The sequence below is a fragment of the Cyprinus carpio genome, chromosome B4 (genome assembly GCF_018340385.1).
Source record: "Cyprinus carpio isolate SPL01 chromosome B4, ASM1834038v1, whole genome shotgun sequence".
Classification (NCBI taxonomy): domain Eukaryota; kingdom Metazoa; phylum Chordata; class Actinopteri; order Cypriniformes; family Cyprinidae; genus Cyprinus; species Cyprinus carpio.
In genome coordinates, this window is record NC_056600.1 from 29,619,446 (window position 1) to 29,643,058 (window position 23,613).

The 23,613-nt window shown below is 38.7% G+C and overlaps 1 protein-coding gene across 1 annotated transcript in view; it reads left to right on the forward strand.

Annotated features, from left to right (window-relative positions):
* Positions 1–14,939: 14,939 nt before the first annotated feature.
* Positions 14,940–23,613, forward strand: part of LOC109069575 (membrane-spanning 4-domains subfamily A member 4A-like) — a 32,687-nt gene continuing 24,013 nt past the window's right edge. The window contains exon 1 of the mRNA XM_042722495.1: positions 14,940–15,013. The gene's annotated coding sequence lies outside the window, so the exon portion shown is untranslated. The remainder of the gene's footprint in view (positions 15,014–23,613) is intronic.

Consider the following 23,613-nt stretch of genomic DNA (forward strand, 5'->3'; position numbering starts at 1 on the left):
TGCAGGAAGGGACAGTTTTACGGCTTTAGGTTCTTTTCAACGAACCCATTCTCTAACAGTAGTGATGGGAAGTTCGGTTCTTTTCCGCGAACCGGTTCTTTCGGACGGTTCGATTCAGTAAACCGGTTGAAAAAAACACATAAAAGGCTCTTTTAAGATCAACAAAATCACCTCATAACCGATCACCAGTGATCACCGCGAGATGCATGCCGGAGGCTTGTTTGAGATGAACAAAATCTGCGCAGAACCGATCACCAGTGATCACCGCGAGATGCATGCCGGTTAGAAAAGCGTCCGAGTTACGTCCGCCTTGCTCTGATGTCATGCTGACGTGTGCCGAAAAACTCTCACGACGGCGAGGCGGCTGTGTCGGATTGAGCAGACGAGCGAAGTTCCTCTCCACCGACTGCGCTGATCAAAAGCATGATGGGAAACGACCGAGTGACGACACAGCTTATAGCTCATTGGTTCAGACAACTGTGATGCTGCGTTCTCTTCTAAAATTTTTTTTTTATCTGATTTCATGTGATTATGTAGCCTATTTAAATTATGCATGAATCTTCCCAAACACTATTACAGTGCGATATCTGTGTGAGATATGTGATTGTTGTCATATTTCTATCAAAATCTAAAATACATGTTTGTATTAAAGTAAAAACGGATGATAAATACGGCTTTCGTATGGAATTAAATAGCAAGCACCTTGAGTGTCTTGTTTATCATATTTATTTTCATATAAAAGCAACAGAACTGAAATTATATCATGTTTATTAGCAACACAGCACGTGAGTGAGAATAACGCGATATCTGCCTTTGATCTCGTAGGTATCTGTTCCACTTCGAGAGCTCAGAACTGTCCGTCTTACCTGCGCTTATTTCACTCCTCCCCTCACTTCAGCCGCCTACTCTCGCCTACATTTCAGGCGAGGCGGCGCATCTCAAACAAGCCTATTCAAATATATAAAGTCAGTAATCAAGTAATTAAGTCAGTTAAAAACCTTATAATCATGAAAAGTTTACAATTAAGTTTTGCAACAATGACCCCAAATACAGTAACCTTACTAATGTGCATACGAGGATTTAAGTCTTGAAGATATAAAGTAAATAAATTAGGTGTCATCAGTGCAGAAACCACGATCCACTTACTATACATAATCCATTGCGATTTATTTGTTATTAAATAAACTTATGTTTCGGTTTTCCCGCGCTCCTAACATTAGCACAGAATCAGTTCAGAATCAATCACCAAAAGAACCAGTTCGGTTCAGACGCGCTGTGTGTCAATGAGCTTCATGCTGAATCATGCTTGCGCAGTATCATCAGCTCCTCGGTTCTCAAACCTTAAGTCTCCTAAATAAAACGATAACTTTCAAATGTACCAAACATCCAAAAACCCATTCAACCAAATCTAAACACGTGAACGAGAACTGCTCTAACCGACTCGCTGCAGTTCAGTATCATCAGCTGCTCTACTCGTGTTCATGTTTTATTTACAAACTCAATTTGTGAATGTGTCATCGTTAACTATAAATACAGTACAGATATTTCATAAATCATTCCTTATTCCTATTAAACATAGAGTCTTTAGAGTCTTAATTATTGTCCAACTTCCCTGAAAACCCCTTTGGCCTATAATCTAGCAATCTGCAATTTAACAAAATATACAGATTAGATACATTCAACTTAAAAAAAAAAAAAAAAAAAAAGCAAAATAAAATATAGTTATTTCATCACACTTTCTGATGTTTAACAAAACGCTTGAAAAATTACACGCATGCGCAGTATCATCAGTTCATCGGTTCTCAAATCGGACGCGTCCGACAGAAACGGTTCTCGGTTCAGTGTACTGGTGATCCGAAAACCGATGCAACCGGTTCTTGACTCGAGAACGAGAACCGCTCCAGCAGTGGGCGTGTACGTTCGTCATCTGGCTCTGCTCGGTGTTCATCTTCAGTTCTCTCTTCACAGCAGTTCAGTCAGTGTACTGTTTGAGTAATAATAATAATAATACATTTTATTTGTAATGCGCTTTTCTTAAACCCAAAGCGCTACAGTAATAAAGTAATAAATAAAATAAAATAAAAACACCAAAAGCAATACAACAATTCATTAGAGAAAGACAGTCTTAAATAAATGTGTCTTAATCAACTTTTTAAAATAACCCAACGTTGGTGCATTTCTGACGGGCAGAGGAAGGACATTCCATAGCTTAGGGGCTTTGTATGAAAAGGCTCTTTCCCCCATGGTCTTTAGCTTACATGATGGCTGGTGAAGTGAAAGAGAGTTAGTAGAGCGAAGAGAGCGTGATGGAGTATAAGGACTGATGAGATCACAAAGATAGTCAGGTGCAGTCCCATGAAGTGCCTTGTAAGTTAAAATAAGAATTTTAAAATCAATTCTCGCATTTACGGGAAGCCAGTGTAATTGTGAAAGAACCGGTGTAATGTGTTCACGAGGAGAAATACAAGTGAGCACACGAGCGGCAGAATTTTTGTATATACTGAAGCTTGCTCAACGACTTAGCTGGAAGGCCAGAGAACAAGACATTACAGTAATCTAACCTAGTTGTTATGAAGGCATGTATAAGCCTTTCTGTGTCTGCAAAAGAGAGAAAAGGTCTAAGTCGAGCTATGTTTCTCAGGTGGAAAAATGCAGTTTTAGAGATGTGTTTTATGTGTGCTTCAAATGATAATTGTGAATCAAAAATGATACCAAGATTTCGCACCTGTGAAGTGGGGATTACTGTACAGGAATCAACAATCAAACTGATCTGCTCGGCCTTACGAGTAGCTGCCACTGTACCAATCTGCATCAGTTCGGTTTTGGAGCCATTCAGCTTCAGGAAGTTGTTATGCATCCAGATACTGATCTCTGCTAAACAACCACGCAAAGCTATTAATGAGCAATGGACATCAGGACTAGTGGTGATGTAAATCTGCGTATCATCCGCATAGCAGTGATACCCAAGACCATGTTTCCTAATGATCTTCCCAAGTGGAAGCATATAAATGTTAAATAATATTGGACCCAATACTGAACCCTGAGGAACTCCCTGTCGAACAGGCACGGTATCTGAATTGTAGTTACCCAAGCCAACGAACTGGGCACGATTCGTTAAATAAGACCGAAACCAATTGAGGACAGCTCCAGAAAGACCCAACCAATTTTCCAGCCTGTCAAGCAGAAGAGAGTGACATATAGTGTCAAAAGCAGCACTGAGGTCTAACAAGACCAAAATACTGCATGCACCGGAATCCGCCGCGATAAGAAGATCATTTACGACCCTAATTAAAGCGGTTTCAGTACTATGCCCTCTTCTGAACCCAGATTGAAAAGGTTCAAAGAGACTGTTCAGAGCTAGGTGATTATTTAACTGAACAGCCACAACACGCTCAAGAACTTTAGCCAAGAATGGGAGGTTAGAAATCGGCCTATAATTGGATAAATCAGAAACATCACAACCAGTCTTCTTAGGAACTGGTGTAATGGCAGCTATTTTTAGTTCTGGAGGAACAATTCCAGAAGTCAATGACAAGTTCACAATTGAAGTCATAAAAGGGCAGATTGATGCAAGGCAGTTCATAATGACCGAGCAGGGAACCGGATCTAAAATACTGGTTGTAGAGTTCATGGACTTCACTGTACTTATAATAAAATCATCTCCGACCATTTCAAAGTTTGAAAAGGTAGTAGTTGGGAAGTTTGAAGGCTGGATATTAACTAGCTCAAGAGGAGCGATGGTATTTAAAGTGCTATATATACCCTCAACCTTACCGGTGAAATAATGAATAAACTTATTACACTGGTCAACAGAGGAATGAACAACGGCCTTAGTTGGTTTGAGAAGATTGTCAACAGTCTTAAACAGCGATTTAGAATTTGTTGCAGCGTTACCAATGATGCTTGAATAGTAGCTCTTACGTGCAGTATTCAAAGCAGAATGGTAAGCAGACTGTTGTTCAGTGTAAAGAAGCCTGTGCACTGTCAGGCCAGATTTTTTGTACTGCCGTTCTAATTGTCTTCCGGCGGCTTTCATTAAACGTAAATCCGGGGTAAACCATGGACAGGGTTTCCTAAAAGTAACAAGCCGTTCTCGCACAGGTGCGAACTCATCCAAAAGTGAGGAAAGCATGGAATTATAGTGCTCCACGGAGTTAGTAGTGGGAAGCCCAGAGACAAAAGTCGAAAAAAGAGTGAAGTCCATGTGCTTGATGTTACGAAATTTGATAGTGCGCTCAGAAATGGATCGTGAAGACATAACATTTATGTCAAAAGTAATAAGTCTATGGTCACTTATACTCATGTCGATACTATCCAGAGATTGGATACCAACACCAGCAGAACATACCACATCCAATATATGGCCCAGCCTATGTGTCGGAAAAGTAACATGCTGTATAAAGTCAAAACCATCCAAAATGTCCAAAAAAGGTAGCAGTTTTGACACAGTTTGGATTATCAATATGGAAATTGACATCACCAGTCAAGACCATAGACGGACAGAGTGGACTAAGAAGTGTCAGCAACTCAGTAAACTCAGAAAAAAATAAAGGATTAGGTTTTGGTGGACGATAAATGAGCAGCACAAGAACAGGTGAAGCACCATTGACTTTAAAAACCAAACATTCAAATGATGAAACAGTAGGAGCATCAATAACATCAAGTGATATATTTGATGCAAATATTGCAGCCAAGCCACCACCCTTACCAGAAGCTCGAGGCACGTCAATATATTTATATCCAGATGGGGCACACATGTTCAAATTAAGATAGTCATTGTCTTTATGCCAAGTTTCACTGAGACAGAGAATGTCAATTTTCCTGTCAAGGATAGTGTCAGTGATAAGTGCCGTTTTATTGTTTTATTGACCTCGTGTTGAAGTGAGCAAGTCGCATAGTGCTACAGCACACATTCGCCGCGGGTTTTTTGAGAGAGAACCTCAGGATAGCGTAGGTTACCATGGCCGATTCCACGGCAACCAGAAGTACGACGCAGCGAGCGCCTGCGGTTCGACCAAAGTGCAGTGACTCCAGCACCGGCAGTAGAGTGACTCAGACGAGAGCCTCTATGATTATAACTAGGCCGGCGGAGGAGCTGCATTTAAAACAAAGCTTTTACTACAATAAAATGGCTGTGGCTATAATATACCAGTAACAAAATATCAAAAATATAATACCTCAGCATGGTGAAGCCCAGAAGTTCAGTCCACTGCTTTACGCTGGGTCCTAAAATGAATTACTCCGGGATATTGGTTTATTTTGACTCAGAGGGAATGTCAGCCACGTTAAAAAAGTTAACAGCTTAAGTCATTTGTGGATTAATGCTTACTGAAGACGCGAACCGTTTCAAACGATTCAGTCCGATTTGGTGAACTGGATTCCAGTCCATTTTTGTATGCCCTTCACTCGCAATCTTCCCTCCATCTCGTTCACTCAGATGTACCGCACAACAGTTCATGTGCTGGTCATCGCCTAATTAGGACCCGAAGCAGATAAATATCATATGTGCTATTTAAAACAGTATGCGACAACAGTGGGAAACTCTGTATATTCATGCATTGTACGCATATCAAAAGATTAAATCCGATCAAAGTTAGTGACATATAAACGTGCATATTAACCCGATCACTTTATTTAGCGTTTATGTAAACATTACGTTTGGATTCATCAATCAGAATGAATTTATTCCGATGGAAGCATAAAGTGTCCATGTAAACGTACCTTGTGAATCTAATCATCATTCAGGCAAAACTGCTTCAAGAATGAGCCCCACTGCTGACGTAATCTAATCACACTATTGACGTGAGATAATCGCTAGCACACCCTGAGCACATGTGAGATAATGTATTCTTATTGGAAAGACATATTGGCATAATTTTTCACATCAGACAGATGCCAATATTTACATTTAAATCCATTATCGGGCCTATTCCGATATTGGTTCGATAATATCGTGCATCCCCAGTAATACCCATGCTCTCAAGAAAGAAACTCGTAATCTTGAGCACAAATGGAGAAAAACTAACTTGAAAGTTTTTAGAATTGCATGGAAAAACAGTATGTCCAGCTATAGACAGGCTCTAAAATCTGCCAGGGCTGAGCATGTGCATAAACTCCTAGAAAACAACCAAAACAATCCAAGGTTTTTATTTAGCACCGTGGCTAGATTAACAAAAAACCAGACACCACTCAATCTAAATATTCCCTCACAGTAATGACTTTATGAATTTCTTTACTGATAAAACAAATGTAGATTCTACAGCATCTAGTACTTCAGCTTCATTTATCACACCTAAAGAAAATCTGCAGTGGTTTACAAATACAGGACAGGAAGAGCTAAATAAACTTATCACTGATTATTAGATCCTCTACCTACTAAATTACTGAAAGAGTTGTTACCTGTTATAGAAGAACAGCTTCTCAATATTATTAACTCATCGTTATCTTTAGGTCACGTCCCAAAACCATTCAAGCTGGCGGTTATTAAGCCTCTTATTTAACTTTTCAGCGGTGAGTTTAAAATATTCTAGCGGTCCCCCCAGAGTGAGATTTTTTAAGACGACCGTTATTTTAGAACGTTCCCCTAACTGTTTCTATGGCGACACATCAGGCTTGTCATGTGACACACCGCATCCACAATAACACTGTATGACAGATGGATCACTTTTATTTAGTTTTTACTTTTTTAATTTAAAATATTCACAAACTTCACAAACATTCACAAACTTCACAAACATACCATGTCATGAACAATCTGATATTCTGATTCATAAATATGTGTAAATGAGTCTGTTTTATCGTTTAAAAACCTTTCTAAATGATCTTGATCGTGATCTGTAATGTGAGATGAGCGCCGCCATGTTTGTTCGCGCTGCAGTTCAGAGAGTCCTGCCAGTCGGATTTACAGCACGTGAATTCATAAATTTCTTCCGAAATACAGGTAATAAGTGGCCGGTGAACTGGGCGAAGAATAGAGTGAACTTTATAGTTACTTACACTATGTGATATGAATAAAAAACATCTGCAAATTTAATTTGAATGGATTGTTATTGTTGTTTCCATAGACATATGTGTGGATTTTTCAAACTCTAAATGTATAGTATTTATGTGTATTTAAATCTCTGAAACCTAAAATATGCATTATGTGGTTAATAATACTGCATAGTTCTGATAATATGACAAGAGCAGTGCACGTCTCTCTCTGGCTCAGCGCCAGCCAACGCGCGAAAACGCAGTTTGAATTTGGCAGTTATGCGACGTCACTGAACGTTCTAAATCCCACACGAAATCACTTTTAACTAAAGCATATGAGGTGTCAAATCACAACAGTTTCTAAACACACTGTTAAATCTGTAGTATCACAACTAGATTCAAGTGAACTGGCAAATTACAGACCCATTTCAAATCTTCCATTTATGTCTAAAATTTTAGAAAAAAGTTGTGTCTGCTCAATTATGCTCCTTCCTGCAAAAAAAAATTATCTCTATGAAGAATTTCAATCAGGTTTCAGGCCCAATCATAGCACAGAATCTGCACTTGTTAAAATTACAAATTACTTGCTTTTGCATCAGACCAAGGCTGCATCTCATTGCTAGTTTTACTTGATCTTAGTGCTGCGTTTGACACCATAGATCACGACACAGTCATAGATCGATTACAAAACTATACAGGTATTCAAGGGCAGGCTTTAAGATGGTTTGTTTATTTATTCAAAATATGGAGTGCAACAAGGATCTGTCCTAGGTCCTCTGCTATTTTCAATATACATGTTGCTCCTTGGGGATATTATTAGAAAATACTGAATTAGTTTCCATTGTTATGCTGATGATACTCAACTATATATCTCAACAAGACCAGATGAAACTTAACTTAACAAAGTATGTTACAAATGTGAAAGACTGGATGACCAATATTTTTCTCCTATTAAATTCAGATAAGACAGAGATATTACTTATTTGACCAAAAAACAGTACACAGAATCTCTTGGATTACAGTTTTCAACTAGACGGATGCACTGTTACTTCCTCTACAGTCAAAAATCTGGGTGTTACATTAGACAGCAACTTTGTCTTTTGAAAATCACATTTCCCATGTTACAAAAACAGCATTCTTCCATTGCCAAGCTACGAAACATGTTAACTGTTCCTGATGCAGAAAAGCTAGTTCATGCATTCATGACTTCTAGACTGGACTATTGTAATGCACTTCCAGATGGTTGTCCTGCATCTTCAATAAACAAGCTATTGGAATCCTCAGCTGATATGCACCTATAATTGTTTATGTGATGGTTATTCTCTATCCCCCTCTACAAACAAAAAGTCCACCTACAGGTTGGAGAAGGTGCTAATGAACAAGCGTGTTCTTGGTGATGTGAAAAAGCTGAGCACTCTCTACCAAAGATCTGCCTTGGAGGGGTTCCACAGTGTGATTCTGCGGTTTGCACCAAAAAACTTGGCCTTCTCAGCAGGTAAACAGTATCATGTTGTGAATATTGTGTAGCAACAGGTAAAGGATTTAAGCATCCTAAAATTTTGTGTTATTGTTTTATTCATTTATAGTCATTTATTTATATAATCATATAATCATTAGTCATTTACATGATTTATAATTTGATTATTTTTAACACTTATCAATTATATTATTTTACTTATTTTATAATTTATTTATAATTATGTTTTAATATTTAATATTTATTATTTTTCTTGCTTATGCATTCCCATTACTGTTCAAATCTCATAATTGTAGGGCAGCGCCAATGCTAGTGGGGTCTCTCCAAATCAGCGTTGCACCATTTTGTCAAATCTGAGCAGTACACAGGCAGTGTACGCTCTTCTGTGTCAGCTACGCCACAAGGATACATTTTTTACGTGTATTTACACTTTGGTTTGAATGAAAACAGCGCATCAGCGCAGCGCTGCTAGCACAGATTTGCCAAAATGGTGCTACGCTGATTTGGAGAGACACAGAGGCGAGGAATTCGTTATTTTTGTTTTCTTTGTGTACAAAAAGTATTCTCGTCACTTCATAACGTTACGGTTGAATCACTGATGGCAGATGGACTATTCTGACGATGCTTTTCATACTTTACTGGACCTTGACAGTGTTACTTACTTGGCAGTTTATGGGAGAGTCTCAAGCCTCCCGGTTTTCATCCAAAATATCTTAAATTGTGTTCCGAAGACGAACAAAGCTTTTATGGGTTTGGAACGACAAGTGATTGATGACAAAATTTTCATTTTGGGGTGGAGTAACCCTTTAAGTGTCTGTGAACTGCCAAAATACAGACAGCATGTTACATGTCCCACCAGAGACAGTAATATTCTGGACCATTGTTACTCTACAATAAAGGATGCATATCGCTCCATCCCCAGAGCAGCTGTAAGACTCTCTGACCACTGCCTGGTTCATCTTATGCCAACTTACAGGTAAATACTTAAATCTGCTAAACCTGTAGTAAAGACTGTAAAGAGATGGAACAACGAAACAGAGTGGGCATTACAAGCCTGTTTTGACTGCACTGATTGGAGTGTATGTGAAGCTGCCGCCAATGATCTGGATGAGCTCACGGAATCTGTAACATCATATGTCAGTTTCTGTGAAGACATGTGCATCCCTACCATGACTCATTTAACATTCAACAATGATAAGCCATGATTTACAGGAAAACTCAGACATTTTCATCAGGCCAAAGAGGACACCTACAGAAGGAGGGACAGAGTCTTGTACAATCAGGCCAGAAACACACTGAATAAGGAGATGAAAGTGGCCAAGAGGAACTACGCTAAAAAAGCTAGAACACCCATTTTTTGCCAATGACCCTGCATCAGTGTGGAAAAGCCTGAAAGACATCACCAACTACAAGACACCATCCTTGCTGAAGACCTGAATTCGTTTTACTGTAGATTTGAAACTCCCAGTCTAACATCCTACACACACTTTGAACATTTCTCCACACAACCTCCTGCAACCCCCCTCTCCCCACAACTGCACTTCAGATCAGTGAAGATGATGTGAGCCAGTTCTTTAGAAAGAACAAGAGAAGAAAGGCACCAGGCCCAGACAGTGTGACACTAGCATGTCACCTGATATCTGAAGGACATCACTGGACCCTTACTGGACTCCCTGCAGTTTGCTCACCGAGCAAACAGGTCCATGGATGATGCAGTCAACATGGGATTGCACTTCATCCTGCAACATCTGGACAAAACAGGGACTTATGTGAGGACCCTGTTTGTGAACTTTAGCTCAGCTTTCAACACCATCATCCCAACACTCCTCCAGACCAAACTGACCCATTTCTCTGTCCATCTGTCGACAGATAGGCAACAGCTAGTGAGAACTGGTAAATTCACATCCAACAGCTGCATCACCAGCACCAGCATCAGGGTCGTGTCCTCTCCCCACTGCACACCAACAACTGCACCTCTACTGACTACTCTGTCAAGCTCCTGAAGTTTGCAGACGACACTACAGTCATCGGTCTCATTCAGGATGGAGCTGAATCTGCTTACAGACAAGAGGTTAAAGAGCTGGCTGTCTGGTGCAGTCTTAACAACCTGGAGCTTAACATGCTCAAAACAGTGGAGATGATAATGGAGTTCAGGAGAAGCCCCCCTGCACTCCCCTCACTCACCATCATGAACAGCACTGTGACTGCAGTGGAGACATTCAGGTACCTGGGCATCACCATCTTTCAAGGCCTGAATTGGGACAATCACATTGACTCCATTGTTAAAAAGGCCCAGCAGAGGTTGTACTTCCTTCGCCAGCTGAGGAAGTTTAACCTGCCACAGGAGCTGCTGAAACAGTTCTACTCAGCCGTCATTGAGTCTGTCCTGTGCACTTCAATAACTGTCTGATTTGGTTCAGCTACAAAATCAGATATTAGAAGACTACAGAGAATGGTTCGGACTGCTGAAAGGATTATTGGTGCTCCCCTGCCCACCCTTTAAGAACTGTATACATCCAGAGTGTGGAAAGTGGCTCTGAAAATCACTCTGGATCCCTCGTATCCTAGCCATCTCCTTTTTGAACTTTTGCTATCTGGCCGGCGCTACAGAGCACAAATACCAGGACAGTCAGGCACAAGAACAGTTTCTTCCCTCAGGCAATCTACCTTGTGAACAGTTAAAAGTTCTCAAATGCAATAAATGTATGTGCAATAACCTATACTTATTTATCATTCTACATCCTAGTACATCCCTACAACTTATTTTTTATTCTATTCCTATTCTATTTTATTCTATAGCACAACTGTACACACAATTAGTTATTTTTTTATGTATGTGTATTTTATTCACATCTTATTTTTATTATTTATTGTCTCTGTGTACTGGACGCTTGTGACACTAAAACAAATTCCTCGTATGCGCAAACATACTTGGCAATAAAGCTCTTTCTGATTTCTTACTTAAAGGGGTCATATGATGCTTTTTTAAAGATCATTATTTTGTGTATTTGGAGTATGTTGACAAATACTGTAATGTTCAAAAAACACATTATTTTTCAAATACTGTACATTATTGTAGGTCCTCTATGCCCCGCCTTTCTCAAATGCGTCGTCCTTCTGACAAGTGCAGTCTGCTCTGATTGGCCAACTGAACCAGTGCATTGTGATTGGCCAAACACCGCAAGCACTCATCAGAAATGTAATGCCCCTTTCCTAAATCGCAAGCTTCATCTTTCAAAATAATGTTAAATGTCAAGACAGTAAATAATGTCCTTAGTTTTACCATCAGTCCAAGCCCGAAATGGGGACAGAGTCACGTGACAGACACAGTGATGAAGCTCCTATGTGTTTGCAGTACACAGGCCAAGGATGGTTAAGACAGCTGACTTCACTGTATGACCCTGTCTCTCTCTCTCTCACACACATACACACACAGACACACACACGACGCGCAAAACTCAGCATTTGAACCGTCAATATAGCAAAGTCAGAATTACCTCCTCTCCTAGGTAAAATACACAAATCATAACCCCCACATTCTCCTACAAAACTAACAGTGGATACTGAAACCATGCCTTCTAAACTCTCATCCATAAAATGCATTGCTGTTCTGTTGTAAGTAATCTTAAAGATTCCTTAATGCATCTATTTTCGGAAGGCCAAATAAAGTGCTTTTGCTTTCTCCTAGATACACACAGAATCTCCTTGACATGACTGTGTAGCAGCAGGCATTCGCCCCGCCTATTAACACTTGGCTGGATGGTGATTTAGCTCTAGTTATGAGGACTATAAAGGTGGTTGGTGCATGTTAAGTCTATTACATGTGACGTCATGTCATTGTTCTGGTGCGGTGTGCAAGAGCTGGAGAGTGGACAGGGGAATTAATCGGCGTACACTCAGCAGCGTTCGTTGTTGTGTGAGCTTCCTGTAAAGCTGATTAGCTTCGCGGTTCTTTAATGACGTGCTGTTTCAGGTATGTGTTCAACCTTTTATATTTAATGCCTCATTCCGACCGCAAGTCCGCTTGGTGATTTTTTTTTTTTTTTTTTTTTTTTTTTTTTATCCTGGTGTTTCATATGCCTGTTCAAGGTCATGTTGGGTTGTTTTGCCATCATTGTCGTTTACTGGACGCTTGGATCAGAGGTCCAGTTTAACAAGTTGCTGAGCGACCACTAACTTACTACGTGCTGCTGTTTTACTTTATTTTATGGATATAAGACTGCGAGCAAACAATACTGTGTGCTGTTGTGCTGCTCTGTTTCCTGAATGACTAGTGTCACTACGACATCTCCGACCTCAACGACACCTTCATCGTCAGCTGTTTTTCTTCTGTTCCACGAGAACTGGTGGGGATGTTTTCATTGCCCGGGATTTGATATTGGTCATCTAGAATGTAATGAGCTGTATTTTAAAGTGGCATTTGATGCTCATTATTCTTAGGTCATCACTGTTCATTTTTGTTTTGATTTAAGTTCTTCACCCTTTTTGGTTTACTCATTATGTGACTGTTTTTGTTTCTTTTTTTTTTTTTTTCAAGTGTGGTCTTTGTGGCCCAAGTAGGATTTAAACAAACACTTGGTCCATATTTTCCTGATGCTGTCTAGGATATTCGGTTATCCAACTGGTCCCATAGGAGTACCCTGAATTTAAGTGGTGAATGTGTAGTATTAAACAATGTTGTGAGGTGATCATCTGGAATGTATCTTTCTACATGTGATGAGACTGTTTATCCTACCGTTTTGAATTGAACACTGTGCATTTGGGTTTAATAATTGTTATTGTGTAGTTTGTGTTTTTTTTTATTTTGTTTTTTTTATTTGTGGTATGTGCATCTTATGTGTGTGTTCTTTATTGTAGGCCTGGACGGCAAGTAAACTAAGGGCGGGTGCCCTCCTCATCTTGGTGGTGGTATTTTGGAGTGATTGCGGTGCCACATGGAGGTGTTTGACTGAGTGCAGTGTGAGTGCACGTGTGTTTGGTGGTTTTCTTGTTTTTTTTTTTTTTTTTTTTAGGAGAATAAGGAGGCCCCTTAGTTGAGTGATTTGGCTGCCGTCCCCAATTTCTGTCGCCAGGAGTATCCAATTTTGAATATCCTTTTTGGTGTTAGTGGTTTTCTTTTCCTGTGACTGTTTGGATTTATTTTAATCAATAAAAGTGATTTTTATTGTTTGTATACCTCACCCAAGTCTTATGCCTGACTCCAACTGATACGAGCCTGTGAGCCTTGTGCTCCTAGTTTGTTGAGGGCGATTCCCTGGTAATAAGCCCCCGGGGTGGCATAGTTGGTTTATTTAGTTGGTGTCCCTGTTTCCGAACTCAGTCGCCACAACTGCTTCAACACTTACTGAAACCACGCCTTCTTTCTTTGCGTGAACATCTGGGTGACATTACGCAAATATTTCCACATAGTGACGTAGAGATGTGGGGGCTATCTGCACAATTTCAAACAGGACCCACAGGTACAACTTGTACTGGGGCCCTGCAAACCCCAGCACCGGCCCTGCTGCCAAGGACCACATATTTCTTTTATTATTTCCTGATACAGAAAACCATAGAATTCAATAGGGATAATCAATAGGTATTCAATAGGTATCCTAGCTTTTTCACATGACTGTATTTATATATATATATATATATATATATATATATATATACACACACACACACACACACACACACACACACACAATCAAACCAAAATGTATTCAGACACCTTGAACATTTCTTACATTATCACAGTTTATTTGCTATAGTTTAGAAAATGGCTTTAAAATATGGCAAGAACTCAAGAGTTAAATTGTCAGAACAAATTAATCTTGATAATGTCAGATAACTTTGATAGAAAGGTATGTAACAAAACATGGTCAGGACAAAGTGTCAAATCACATTTTTGGTCCCAAATTTTTAGCAATATTACTGGCAGTCCACTGTATGAAGAATATTTGGGTATAATATGTCAGTTTACTTTATTCTGCTATCCTCACTTACATAAATGAACTATAGTGTCCCGCACCCAAAAGTAAAAAATATAAAAAAAATTATCTGGTGTCTGATTAATTTTTGGTTTGACTATATATATATATATATATATATATATATATATATATGTGTGTGTGTGTGTGTGTGTGTGTGTGATTCCATTTTAAAAATGAATTTTAGTGTATTCAGAATAGAACAAAGCCATAAGTAAACTGAGAAAGACCAGTAATGACTGTGTAAAAGAACATACAATTTTTGTTAAAGTCACGTACAGCAGCAGTAAACATTATATATCGTCCTGCACAACCCTGTATTCACTGTGTTTGTCCGTAATCCAGTCCCTTATTTTCGTGAAATGCTCAAAATGTATTACAAAATATAAGATGACTGAAGAAGGGCGGGTGCTCACCTGATACCACACAAACAAAACCATTTATAATCACCAAATTCAGAATGCTGCAAACCAAAGCATAAACAACATTCATTTAACACCTAATTTATTACATGTGTTTTGAGTTCCTCTTGTGATAAGTTCCCATTCTGAATGCTGTAAACCAGAGCTTAGAAGTTCTGTCTTATTAATTGGTAAGTCCGTTTGTCTACTCATACCTTATTTATTTCATGTGGTCATATAAATGTCATGATATTAGATTCATATACTGAACTCGGGTTTACTGTGAGGCGTTTACTCGAGGAGTCAGGAACAATTTATGTCTAACTAATGTTTATCTTATTATCATGAACGTATTTATTATATACATTTCTGCAAATTTGTAAATGAAGTGGGAGAGAGACAGGGGACAGAATCAGGAAAGCTCAACGAGCCGGGACTGGAATTCGTGTTGCCCACAGTGCAAACGCTCTACCTGTGGCATTCCAGCAAGTAGGGCTATTTATAGCTATACAAAACAGCTCTTGCTTCCTGATATTGCAAACTGGTGTTTCTAAGGCCAGGTATACTTCACATTCCACATTCCGTCACAGCTAGCACACAGCCGTATCGCACAGCTTTCAAAGTACACTCAACCTCCAAGAGCTTGACACATGCGCAGTACTACTTTCTTGACTCCTGTCTCAACATTCACCTCGTGTCTGCGATGTAGTATGCAGACGATCCAGGCAGTCACAAAAAGTATCACAAAGTATACTTTGGGCTTCACCATATTATTTTATGTAGTGTCTTAATTAAGAGCACTTTTTACAGTTTATTGGACTTTGTTATTGTTCCTGTTATACAGCAGCTATAGAAACGGAAGTCTAGTACATTCACAGAGAATGTCTGTGAAAAATTCCTCTTTGAAAAGTAAGGTTGATACAGGCAAGTCCCCATAGGATTATATTTGCAGCATTTCTTGTGTTGTTTTGCAGTGAAAAATATACCACTGACAACAATCTTTTAACATTTTTGTGACTTTTCTGACCTCAAGAACCATTGGGTTATGTAATTTATAAAAAGAGAATACTGATAATAACTTTTAGGTTATGCATGTAGCCAGTGCTTGACATTGACAACTGCCAAATGCGGGAGGATTTCAGCCGTGGTTCGGTAACACAGTCGGTCTCACTATCCACTTCGGTGGGTTGAATATTATTTACAGTAACAGAACTTGACATTAATGCTTGTAACACACAATTACACTTTCCCAAAAAGACAAATAATCTAATTAAAACATCTACTTGCCCAACCAGACAACTAATCTAATTAAAACATCTAATTAGGGAAGAACCTAAATTTCAGCGAGAATGATTCTGTCTTTATTACATTTGGTGTAAACAGCCATTGATAATGGATAATCAACAGTAACAACAAGGTTGTGCCAGTTGAGGCTCAAGCAGCCTGTCTGTGAGAGAATCTCGTGGAGAAATTAAAACAAATGACCACGACTACACACAGAAGAAACATAAAAATGTTACTTTGTTTTTATATTTATAACATATAACCTAGTTAAGCAACATGACACGACCAAGAGAGTTAAGTTTTCCTTGAAAACCATGATTGCAAATTTGACATTTTACACAATAGTTAAAACAAGTAGGTAATATGCATTTTAGTTCAATATTTAAATTTGAATTTATTGAAAGGATATATCGTCAACATTGACTGTTTTTGTTCGTTTTGGTTAATGAAAATAGTTCCAAACAAAGATCACAGCAAAATAGTCACGCATCTCTATTTCCTTAATGAATGATTTTGCGTTTTTTTGAATTTTCAATGATTCAGTAGTCCTTTTCATAAAGACAGTCACTTGCTTCATTCCTGAATGAATCAGCCGTCTGAACAAATCATTTGAAGGCATGCTTCAATGGCTTATAATTAAGTCATTTGCTGCCACCTACTGGCAGTTTACTTTCATAGTAGCTTATTTTTGCATTTTTTCCAACATTTTATATTTGTATATTTACAAAAAAAGAAGCTATTTTAAAACTATTTTAAAAATATTGTCATATTATATTAAGTGAAATTATTAATAAAATGTAAGAATGTGATATTAAAGATGATACATTAACACGGTTAGCGGAAAATGGCCTTTAATTAATGCCCTTTTTATATGCAGTAGCCTATTAAGTTTATTATTATTATTATTATTTTTTTTTATTCCTTTATTTATCCAGGTAAACTTTTTGAGAACCACTTCTCATTTACAAACATGACCTGGCCAAGAGGCTACAGGAATAAATAGGAACATACTGTACAACTGTACATAGTCAAACACGACACATAGAACAAGCAACTGAATTAAAAAAGATAGACAACAAAGAAAAAAGAGAAAAAGAAAAACAGTAAAGTGCTAAAGTATTTGTGTATAAATATGATTCATGATAGTCAGCAGGAACAAGAGTCAACTATGTAATTTTGAAGGTTTTACTTAAAGGTGGAGAATGGTATCAGAGATGTTAGTTTCAGGGTATTTTGTAGTATGTTCCAGTCATATACTGCTGCAAAGCGGATGGCATTACGTCCAAAAGTAGTAAAAGTAGGAAGGGTACTAAATTTAATCAAATTACTTGATCTTGTTTAATAGGTGTTATAAACGGCATGAAGAAGAGATGACAGATAGAGAGGTGTCTTGCCCAGGATTGTCTTGTATATGAAGAGAAACCAATGATGGAGTTGCCGGGTATGAAGGGAGGGCCAGCCCAGTTTATATAGGTCACAGTGATTAATGTGAAAGGGTGCATTAGTGGCAAAACGGATGGCTGAATGATAAATTGTGTCAAGTTTTTTTTAGGGCTGTGTTTGGTGCCATTCTGTAGATAATATCGCCATAATCCAAAATTGGCAGTACTGTCATCTTAACAAGGGTGCATTTGGTAGCATAAGTAAAGGAAGCTTTATTGCAGAAAAGAAAGGCTAGCCTAGCTTTGACTTTTGTTTGAAGGTTATTGATGTGTGTAATGAATGACAGGGATGAATCCAACCAAATGCCTAGATATTTATATTTTTTGACATACTCCGGAGACATACCGTTCATGCAGGTGATTGTAAGTGGAGTCTGGGTAACTGGTTCTCAGCTAAAAAGAATAAATTTTGTCTTACTGGTGTTAATACGGAGGTGGAGATTGTCAAAAAACTGCTCTATAGAGGTGAAGCTGAGTTTAAGACTGGAAGCCGCAGTATTTGGAGAGGATCCAACTGAGTACATAATGGTATCATCTGCATAAAGATGTATCCGGGAGGTGCCAGCAGCTCTGGCTATATCATTGATGTAGATAGAAAAAGGGTTGGGCCCAGGATGGAGCCTTGAGACAAAACTTTAGAGATAATAAATGGGTCTGACATGATGTTTTCAACCTTCAATTGCTGGACACAGTTGGTGAGATAATTGGCAAACCAATCACAACTAGATGAGGACAAACCAATACTGGAAAGCTTATATAAAAGGATCTTATGGTCATATAAAAGTCATATAAAACGTAATTTCCCATCAACAAAATTGTGGCCTTTGAAAATCTTGAGTGGCTAGTAAATTTGGAAAACCACTAGCCACAGTGGCTGGTGAGCAAAAAAGTTAACGTCAAGCCCTGCATGTAACCATGGTTCCCTGAGAAGGGAACAAGACACTGCATCCCTTTGCAGTAGCTATGGGGAACACCATTAGCATGACCGGTGTCTGAAGCAAACATCTAAACACGGCAATAATGCTGGTCGGCGACAGCCTATGAAGTCACTACCAACGCAACAGCAGTATAAAAGGGCACTTAAAGAACACGTCTTCTGCTTTGTCTGAAGCTTGCGTCCAAAGCATGCCAAGAACAAGGGTGGACAGTCTCTCATTCCCCTCTCATGGAACCATGGTTACATGCGTAACCTGAGAAGTTCCCTTCCAAGGGAACTCAAACTGCATCCTCTAACAGTTGTCATGGGGAAATGAAATACCCATGCTGACATGCTAAGGGGTGTGCATGTCAAGCACCAAGGCAAACACTAAGTACCAACTCTACCATGGCCTCTCATAGTGAGAGGAAAACTCAAATGCTCGGAGAGGTGCATGATGGGGCTCCTGGAGAGCATACTCATAGGAGACCCTCAAATTGAGAGATATATCCATCTGCAGAACCACAGCCACAGAACTGGAAGTGAGGGGCAGGGCTTACTTTCTTAACAGAGTAGCGCCATATAGGGTTTTAAAGGGGTAATTTGCTTTTATTACACATAAATCATCATAATTTATATAAGTATGCATGTTATATTGATACGTTAAGGTACATTAAGCATTTAAAAAACATTTTAAAAATATATAATTGTATATAGTTATTTGTTTCATTGTATTATGTGAGTCACTGTTAATGATATTAAAAGATCATTTTTGAAACTCATAGGCAATTATACTTTAATTACAAGAGCCAAAATAAACGTTTACTCAAAAATCAAGAACATGTGCATCGTGTATTCTTCTATATGAAAACTAAAATATTTCAATAAGAATCTAAAAACACACATAAACAGCAGTATAATTTTGAAAGAAACAATCAAATTAAACTGAATCAAAATAAGCACAATGAGCTCAGATCCCTCGAGAGCTGAACGCGTTTGCCCACACAACACAGAGTCGCATGAAACCGCGGGTATCTGAGCAAAGCCTCTGATGAGAGAGCATGCCCTCCCAGTCGTGCTTAGCTGCTAACATATACAGCAGTGAAGATGAGGATGACGTGTTTTCTGAGTGCCCTTTTATACTGTGGTCGTGTCAGTAGTGACGTCATAAGCTGTCGCCAGCCAGTGTTATTGTCGTGTTTAGTTGTTTGCTTCAGACACCGGTCATGCTGAAGGTGTTCCCCATAGTGACCAAAAACAAAAATATCTTTACAGCTATTTGAAAACATTTAAATTCTGTTTGACTGATTTTCTTTGTATCAGAAACAGAAAGTAGCATAGCCTGTTGTGTTTACCCTGGAAACCGCTGTATTTCTGCTGTTACATAAGTGCCACCTACTGTCAGAGACTCAAATTACATTTTTATTCAGTGTCTCATTCACTCTCTTCACTCATTCTGTCTTGCTCCTTGTCCATTTTGGGGTTGTTTTCAGAGTGTGCAAGCCTTTTTTACACAGCATACAGGCAGTGTTGATAAATGAAACCAGCTGATGGAAACAATAGTCACGTTTCCGCTGTCACTTCCGGGGCTTGATCATGCCTCGTTGGTGCTTCTTCTGGGCCAAAGGCTATGTTTTTTTGGCCCGACGAAAACCTTGAGCAAAAGCAGGCCAAATAGAGCAGTGGTTATGAACAAAGGTGTAGTTTCTCTGCATCTGAAGAGCATCAGCGCTGCATATCACTTCATAAAGTTAACAGCTGTAACACCAGCATTAAAGACTTTTAAAATAATTTTAGCTCAAAACTCACATTCAGACAGCAGCGAGTGTTTCAAATAACTTCTGTTGGAGATCCGATGTGGATTATGATCACCATACAAGGCAGAAATATTTATAAGCTATGCAAAAGGCTATGCACATTAGCCATTACCATAGCAAACATGGTAAACACGACCACTTGAAGAAATCAGACGTCAGCTTCTCATTCAGGCTACCCGAATCGTGGAATCGTGGAAAGGGGCTATAGTCTATATATATATAGTCTATATATAAAATAAATGAATACATGAAATATATTTGACTTATATATAATTAACCAAGTTACAAAACAAAGGGAAAAGGGCTAAAATGGCAAGTATATGTAGCATTTGAACCAATCAGACACACCATTTTTCATTTGATTTAACAAATCAATTATTCGTTAGATTAACAAATGATCACAGACTCCTATAAACATACTGGGTGCCAGGATGTCTGCGAACGACTCCAGACCCCTGGTTACCATGCCAACCACGACACCTCAGCCAGACTAGATAACTTTTACGACCTAAGAGTATGTGGAGAGTTCTCTCTGAAACATACTGCTATAAAAATAGACTCTTCTCTAATTAATTCATAGAAAAACCTTTGTTTGAATGAGCACACATATACTTGTGATGTTGTTACTGTTCTTGTATATTGTCTTTTTGTCTTGTTTACTGTTTTATGCATGCTTGTGATAGAACCACTCGTTCATGTAATCTTACCATGTTTAGTATCTATGAATTCGTCTTCTGATGATCTAAACGAGAGTGTATATTATACATTGGTACATAAGCAATTCATCAGTATTCTAAGAATCTTGAAGATTCTTCTCTTGAACCCCCACTCGAGTTCCATTTTGCAAATTGCCATGCTTTCACACAAAGGGTTGTAATACTCTTCATTAGTTCCAACCTCCCACTTGGAATTTCAGCCTTTCTCATTGGACAAGCCCATCCTGAGAGGCAAGGACCTTCTCAGAGCTTAAAGGCCTCACATCAGTGACCCGTCTTCAGTCTGCGGTTCTTTTAGATCCTGAGGAGATGAGGAGGATGAGCTAGAACTCTCTTGGACCTCTGAGTCTGTGCCAGGCCTCGTGCCTTGACTTTCCATTCACCAAAGATGTTAGGATTTCAGCTCTTCTCTCTTAGTTCTTTCCACTGGGAAGAAACTCCCAATCACCATCGAGTCAGGACATCTTTGGAATTCATCACTCTTCAAAACCGGAAGAACGTGATTGTGACTCCTACACCACCGAAACTCCAAACCATCAAGACTTTGCATCCAGACGCTCATTCCAGGCCAAGGAAATGCAAGTATCATACATTTAACTAAACTACACAGAGGTTTAGTATAAGTTATAGACCCCGTTATAAACGGCGCTGATGGTTTTAATGGTGGTTAGGTGGTTAACTGACTCTTTTCATTAGCCTGGGTGCCAGCCCGAACCCCGCCCACAACATTTTTTGGACGGGAAGTTCGGTCTGGACTCGATCCATTGAGGAGTAATTATGCTCGGCTCCCAGAAGGCCGAGCCAATCAAATTGCCAGGGCGGGCTTTAATCGATGATGGACAGGCTATCTGCGGTTACGTAACCACCCACTCTTTCGTCGTCTTTCCATTTTTTAAAGTTAGTCAAGTCGCGTTGCAACCGTGTAATAAAGTTGAGACAGGGCCGACAAATGCGATAAGACTTATTTTCATTATTGTCGAGATCTAATCCTTAACAGAGAACTTGTTCGTATATACATGCACCTTTTGTGTTTCTCTCAAAAATGTTATTCGTGCTTGTAAGTACTCCGCAAATTCTTAAATTCTTTATACAACAGCGGCAAAGATCGTTTACACTCATTACTTTCCTACTTCTTCCAGTTCCAGCGTGCGTGCGTGCAGTTGAACTCTGTTGACAACTATGCATCGCTCAACATACGTCACTTACGGCGTTGCTCTGATTGGTTGTAGGTCTATCCAATTGAGTGCAGATTTTTTTTTTTTACTGGTTCGGTTAAGACACGCCCCATAATTCAAGTGCAATGGAGCAGTATCAGACTCACATTCTGCCTAGAATATGAGTATGACGAAGTCAGGCTATCTTTTCATAGCTTCATTCTCTGGTTTTCCTGATGGTTTCATCAAAGTCTCATTTGCCTTTTCCCCTGTATGAGTGATTGTATGTTTGTTTGTTAGACTAGTTTGTGTTAGTGTTTCGTTAATAAAACTCTTGTGCACAAATTACTTGAGTTTCTGATTCTGCCTTACAAATCAAAGTCCCTTTACGATTCCGATTTTGCTACATGCTCTGATGCATTAATACTGTAGAAAGTATTTTCTGTGGCCATGAAAATATCTTTTCTTAGAGTTTATATGAAATTATGCTAAATGTTCGCTGGACAAACAGATTAGTTGATGGCAATTAAATTCTGCTACAGTTACTACTGGCAGCTCATATAAATAATTGTAATTAATCATAATTAATTGTAATTATTTATATACATTTCCCTTTTGAGCTTAATTTACTACAATATGCTGCTGAGTTTGGTTCATTTTTGTGGCGCAGCGCTCTACCAAACAAGTTTGCGCATCCTAAAATAAAAGTAAATACATTAGAGTTTGTAATTATCTGTATGACCAAAAATTAGAGTATTTTATGTTTCCACTGTTCGATTGCGCCGGTGCCTCACGCACCATACAGCATTGCAAACGTTGCAGTCTGTTCATTATCAGAATAAAATGCAGTCAACCAAACATATAAATACACTAGATATACTGGTTAATTTTAAATAATTAAAACAATCCATGCTGTTCAGCCTAAAGCCTTATTTACGTTTGAACTCTTTAAATTTAAACAACATATTCATTTAACGTATTCAATGCATTTGACTTCTAGACTTGTATATTAGTTGCTCAAGCAAGTGGCAATGCATTTGAACACAGCATATAGCCTACCTTTCTTACGTTAAAAGTAGGCTATTACAAACATTTTCAATTAAAAACTTACCACAGACAGAAACAGCTCTCGTGACTTTTCTTTTGCATATTACAAGTAGTCCCGCAGGTCTTAAAGAACTATGTTTTTCTACCTCCACAAGTGCATTATGTTGCCTTGTTTAAGTGCAATTTTCCTTGATTTAAACATAGCCAAAAAGCCCAGTTGTTGACTGAAGACAGTAGAATTTAATTATATCTATTTATTGTGAAATTACTACATAGTATGTGTGAAGCCAGGCCATGCATATATTAGATCATGTGAAGAGGATGAATTTTTATTTATTTACATATATTGTTAACACTAAGTACAAAGCCTGGTTTACATAACGTAAGAAATTATAATTTAGCATTCAAATACATC